This window comes from Cryptomeria japonica, chromosome 3 (genome assembly GCF_030272615.1).
Source record: "Cryptomeria japonica chromosome 3, Sugi_1.0, whole genome shotgun sequence".
Classification (NCBI taxonomy): Eukaryota; Viridiplantae; Streptophyta; class Pinopsida; order Cupressales; family Cupressaceae; genus Cryptomeria; species Cryptomeria japonica.
Window position 1 is genome coordinate 992,738,662 of NC_081407.1, and position 6,695 is coordinate 992,745,356.

At 34.2% G+C, this 6,695-nt stretch overlaps 1 pseudogene; it reads right to left on the bottom strand.

Annotated features, from left to right (window-relative positions):
* Positions 1–711: 711 nt before the first annotated feature.
* LOC131036748 (beta-galactosidase-like) lies at positions 712–3,404 on the bottom strand (annotated as a pseudogene).
* Between the last annotated feature and the right edge of the window lie 3,291 nt (positions 3,405–6,695).

The window sequence follows — 6,695 nt, forward strand, 5'->3', positions numbered from 1 at the left end:
GGATATCAGTTAAAGAGAAGACATTGTGAATGCTGAAAATTGTAGCAGCTATAGCAACAGCAAGTTAGCAAGAAAACCAAGGAAGAGATCACAGACAAAAAGGGAAGGTAGTTCAAGAAAGTTGGAAAGAACAAAAGAATCGATAGAATATTGGTAGTTGTGATTAAGGGGGAGTGTTGGAAGTAATCCCAACTACCCTGTCTGTATTGTGTCCTCCATATCATCTGTACACTAAAGCAAATTCCTCTGCATTAAAGACAAAGATCAAAGCAAATCTTCATTAGATTCAAATGGACTTCTTTCCCATTTCCCTATCACATCAACATCTCACACATTTTGTGGACAGTATGAAATATAATTTTATATTTCTATTCTAGATCCTTCTTGTATACTTCTTCATGCATACCCCTTTCGGTGTATTCCAGAAACTTCTAAAGACCTGATTAAAAAGGATTTTGTAATCATTTTGATCAATGAATAATATGGATTGATAATTTGTCTTTCTTGTATTCTGCTCTGTTTTCTGGCTCCTCTGTTTTTTTTTTTTGCTCCCCTGTTTTCTATCAAAATTAACACTATTTTTCTTATCTAGCACAGTCTAATCTAAAAATAATAGCAATCAAAAATCATAAATTGTGGAAATCTAATTTCATTAAAAGTTGGGTGTAGTTTTTACCACTGATGAGAGAAGAACAGTTGACAGCATCAAGTTTAGGGCTCTTCTTCTGCTGCTACTTCTTTGCGATCTCTAGATGGGTCGTCACCAATTCTAGATGAGTCACCACCAATTTCCTCAAGTAATACTAATACATTGTTTGTGGGGTGCAACCAGGAGCGAGGGACATGGTACCTGATAAATGAATCAAAATTGCCTCAGAAACTATGAAATAGCTATAAAACAAATGTTTTTAACTAGTTTTTGGTACCAAATGAATGGCAAGGTGCCAAGGCATCTTCTTAATTCATGTAAATCCTATTACCATTCTTGAGATGATTTTCCACAACTGCTGACGCAATTGGTTGGAGAATAGGTTCCTCTGTAATCACATGTATCAGAGCACCCATCTGTAGGAGCCTTGAATGAAGGAAAATAGCACCCAATATGATGGCCATTTACCCATGCTTGGCCTTTACTCATGGTGGTTAGGTCCAAAGCCACTGCATTGTTTCCTTTTGGTGCATTGAACTCAGTCTACAAGATCTAATGAACTATATATTTAGTACAATACATGACAACTTTTTGCGAAGGAAAAACAGACTTAGAATCATCGATATTGCCAACTGAAACATAATCAAACTTCTTACCCTGTACCATATCAGGGCAGTATTATTGGGAGGGTATGTTCCTGAATTCCATTGAATAGCGTTTGCCCCTGTTTTTGAATATAGGCGTTGGTGTTTACTGCTTAAACCAATCTGTATGGAGGAAACAAAATATAGAAGTCAAAACAAATATTTAAGATGCTTTCAGTCCATAGTATAACCATGACAAATCTTTTATCACTATTCACAACATGAATAGATCATGTAGTACATAGTATCCTGTGAATGCAAGGTAGAAAAACTGGAGGTGACCACTCCTGAACTAGGTTGCATGAAAACTATCTGGTAATTCCACTTCTAGAAGGTCAAATCTTTTGTGCCATTTTTAAGACCTAGCAACGTTACAGGATCATTGATTCAGGCTTCCCATGTATCAAAAAATGGTCCATAATTCTGTTTAATCAAAGTTGATGTTAAAGAGCATTAGTGCCTTAAACATATCACATGCATCAAGATCCCAGAGTTTTTGGAGTAGATATTATAAGAAAGAAGAATATTGACATATATTTCTACTTTTTTCAGAGCATTATATGTTTTAGGCTTTAGCTAACCTGCCATCCAAATGTCACACTAAGTAGATCTATTTCATTTGTACACCTTGAAGCACATAAACCATAAGATTTTACAACAAAGTTAAATTCCAAAAAACATAAGCAAAATCAGACCAGCAAAATCAATATTTCCTAACAAAAGATTCTCCATGAAGTTAAGTTGTAGCCAATTGACATTTCCAATCAGAACACACTAATTGGTTAATGTCAAATATGTTACATTCTATAAGCCTATTAGTGAATATGACAGATAAGGGCTGACATATACCTGTCTGTATACCATAGAAAATCACTTTTATCTTTAGCTGAGTACAACTGCTATAGCAAGCCGTTGCTAGAGAATTTTTTATCACTCCTAATTCCAATAGGTTCTTTGTGTCCTGACCAGTTTATGGATGGTTTTGTATCGCTACTTGAGATTTCAGTTTTAGCAGGAAGAAGTGATTCCAGGCCAACCTTTTCCATTGCCATTGAAGAAGTATGCATACTTATCTGTAGTTCATAAACAGAGACATATTTATACAGTTTTATATGATCGTGCAAGTTTGATCGCACTATGAAGTTGTGAACTAAACCTAACTCCAATGATAAGTGAAAGCAAGACTAACCTTTGCAGTGTTGAAGACAACATGCTTACAATCAGGCAAAATACTGACAGACAAAGCAGGTAAGTAATATGACTTTCCATTGAATCGCCTCCCCTTCAATAAAGAAAGAATGATCGGTTTACTCGATGGATGCTTCCGTTGAACCGCTTCAACTTTCTCTTCTGACTAAACTTTCTTTAGGGGTTGCATTGGAACAAGGGGATAAGGAATATTAGTTTCCTACTGAGAGTTTGGAGGGAATTGGTTCATTCTTTCTGAAGTTCATAATCTTTAGTTGTAGTAAAGTCAAATGATTATCCTGAGAGAAGTTATTAGATATGTTTTTCTTCCAACATATGTTTAATTGTCAAGAAGGATTAGCATTCCTATAAAATTTTGATGTACGCTGAAGAGTTTGATAAGCTAGCTAATGCAACATTCCAATGGCAGTTCTATGTTGTTAATGAAAATGCAAACCTGAAGACCATGCCCAAATGAAATGCTATGCATCTCTCCATTGACTAGAGCAGCTTCAAATTGCCTTATAGCATGGTGCAATTGTTTAAGATGTCCCCATTTTGGCTACCTTATATACCCTATAAGGTAAGTTCACATTAAGCTATGCATGTTGGAGAAAATTAAGAACCGTAATTAAGAGGGAATCATATTAGTACAAATTTACGTACCATATTCATCAATAGGTGCATCATAGTCATAACTAGTGGAGATGAATGGCCCCCCGGCTATCCTGCCAAAGTTTGTTCCTCCATGGTACTCCACAAAAATGTATTTAAGATAATCCTAGTAAACTTCTGTAAAAAAATTGCACAAATCTCATTTAAATTCTACTTATATTTAACACCATTGAGTGCATGAATTCAAGAGGATTCAACAATATAAATTCACCATTGAAGGAGCTACTGGGTGGTGCTGGAGGATCCATGCCCCTAAATATAGGGTTAAAAAACCTAAAACATCATCATGCAAATTCTAAAATCTATATGGTTAAAATTTGACCTGCAAAACCCTAAAAGTCACAGCTTTAGCAGATAGAAGAAAAGAAATTGTAGTAAAACTCCAAACCTAAAACATGGTAGCTACCAGGCTCATTCCTAGCCCCTCGCTTTGTTGCATCGCTTTTGGATATCAACCAATGGAAAGAAATAATTTGAACTATGGCGAGACATGATTAAGCAGTCATTGCCAGCAATACAACTCGGGATGAAGACACATCACGCATGCAGGAAGCCACACCAATCTACACCACAGACGGACTGTAACCCCAAACACGCGTTGCATGAGCTGTCGCATAAAGCCTGTCGGGAAGAAAATGCCGGCAACAAGAAATCTGCATTTTCGCGGCGTGAGACAATTCCAGTGGGGGTCAAACCCCACAAGGAATTGCCTATTGGCAAATTAACTATTAGGAGTTACAAAAAATTCATCCATATATTTAATAATCTCAAAATACATAGAATAACCTTAATAATTCACCCATATAAAAGGAATAAATAGCTTTTGGGAGTGATGAAATGAAGAACTGGAATAAATGATGGAGATCAAAATCAAAATTGTTTGGGTTGTCTTAAAGCATAAGATGATTCCATCTAGCATAATGAGGATGTGTGAGAGGATACAAGGTACTATGAAAGTGCCTTGGAAGATTTTTAATAGAGGACACTCTTTTCCAAGAGCACGTGCATGAGAGTAATGAAAGAAACTAAAATTCTTTAAAGGTATTTTTGGAAGAAAGACTCATGCCTCCAAGGACATGTGAACCTTTTTGAAATAGTAAAATAAATGAGAGAGAGGATAAGGTGGGTGAGGGTAGATGGGAAAATGATTTGACCCAACTTAATCAAGGATTAAAAGTGTGTGGATGATTAGCAAATAAATTATCTAAAGATTGGGAGAATAAAAAATGGAGGATGTGGCACGTGGGAAATAAATTAAATAAAAATCTATTACTTAATTAATATATAAAAGGGGTAGGAAGTAAAGATGGGTAAATAATAAATAAATAAATATTTAACTTAGGCTAGTTACTTAATTCATGGTTCGCCCTACAATTCTATGGGACTAATTAATAAGGAGGGCTTGTAGTGTTTGCACTCTCTCATTAGCCTCTTTGACACTTAGTGAAATAGAAGAAATAAACTAGGATAATGATCAAGGGGAACATTAATTAACCATGTATAAATAAATATTCAAACAATGTAGATAATTGTAGACACTTAAAATTGTCCTTTAATTAAATTAATATTTATTATTTATTTAATTATTTTATCCTAATATCTTCTATTAATTAACCAAATTTTTTTATTTATTAATTCACTCATTAATCTCTTACACTATTAATTAAATAAATATTTTTATTGATTTAATTAATTCACTTACCTTTTTCCTCTTTTAATCCTAGCCCTTCAATTTGTTCACATGGATCATAATATAATTTCATAGGCATGTGACAATTTTCAATTGTCTCTTCATTCACTTTGTGTTTTGTCCAAAGGATTATCACTTCTTAATCTACTTCTTTCATTTTTACCTACCCTTCAATCATCATATTGATTCCCTTCCATTTATGTAATCCTAATCATTCATCTTTTAACCTCTTAATCTAAACCCTCCTTTTATTAGTATGATCTTTATAAAAGAGGCTTCCTCCTCTCATTTTTCATATCATATAGCTTGAGTGCTCCAGCATTCTATCAAAATCATTCTAGCATACATTATCACAAGCATATATCATCACAACAATATTTTTTCTTCATTGAGATCTTGTGCAAGTAAAACACAAATCTAAGAGAAACCATTATGAAACACAAGATCATGGAGGATAGGAGAACAATGGAGACAAGCCTATTGGATATGTGAAAGGTATACTTTGTTTGATTTCATTAGTATGTGCATACCTTTTGTGTTAGAAGCCATAAACCTTCTAGTTGTTGGCACAGGTAGTCGGACCTCTGAAGCGGCTCACATTCTTACGGTTCTTAGTACAGATACAAAGTTTGCCATAGGGAGTTTTCGTGGGGACTGATTATTGGCTGCCCTAGAGAAGTGAGTGTCGTGGAGGGGAGCCAGTGGGGTCAAGCACCTAAGTATCCACTCTGAATTGCGTAGCTCGAGGTAACCCCCCAAGTGAGATTCAACAACTACTATCTCGTCCAGCCCTAGGATTTGTGCTTGCATGATCAAAACAATAAAACACTTTCAAACAAACAAACATTGTGTCTTCTTTGTTTTCAAGTGTATGCAAAAATATTTCACATTATACTTGAGTCCCCTTAAAACCTAGATTATGTGATACTAGGACCTATTATGTGATATTAAGACCTATTATCTGCAATAATACCTATCTTAAATATGACATAATAGGTCTTATTGTGACTTAATAATATGATCACATTATATACCTAAGTTTGGGCCTTAAGAGGTCTATATTTATGATATATTAGGGCCTATTATGTACATGTGATAAATTAATGACCTATTATTGCATAATTTAGGTCCTAATATCACATACATAATAGGCCCTAATATTTGCATAATATAGGTCTTAAGGGGAGTCAAGTATAATGTGAAATGTTTTTGCATATGTGGTCATGTATTAAGTCATAAAATTAATAAGACCTATTATGTCATAATTTAGGTTCTAACTTATATCATATTTAAGACAGGTACTTAATTTCATGTGATAGGTCCTTTAATATCACATATTATATCTGTCTTAAGGGGAGTCAAGTATATTAATGTGAAATGTTTTTGCATGCGTAGTCATATTAAGTAATAATAAGGCCTATTATGTGATATTAGGACTTATTATGTGATTATAGGTCTTAAATGTGACATAAATTTAGAACCTATTATGACATAATAGGTTTTATTTATATGACTTGACGTATGGAAAAATATTTCACATTATACTCAAGAGTCCCTTTAAGACCTATATTGTGCAGATCATATTAGGACCTATTACATGTGATATTAGGAGGTCTATTATGCAATAATAGGTCTTAAATATGACATAATAGTCCACCTGTTATGAAATAATTTTTAAAGGTCTTACTAAATGTCTTGAAAATTTGGTTTCAAATTAAACTTGCAATTCTGTTGCATTAAAAATATTCTCTATCATCTTAAATTTTGTGCAGAACGGGCTTGAGAAAAAGGGAGTTCTGAAGCGGGAGTCGAGGCAAATGAACCTGTTGAAGAACACAATATAGTTGAT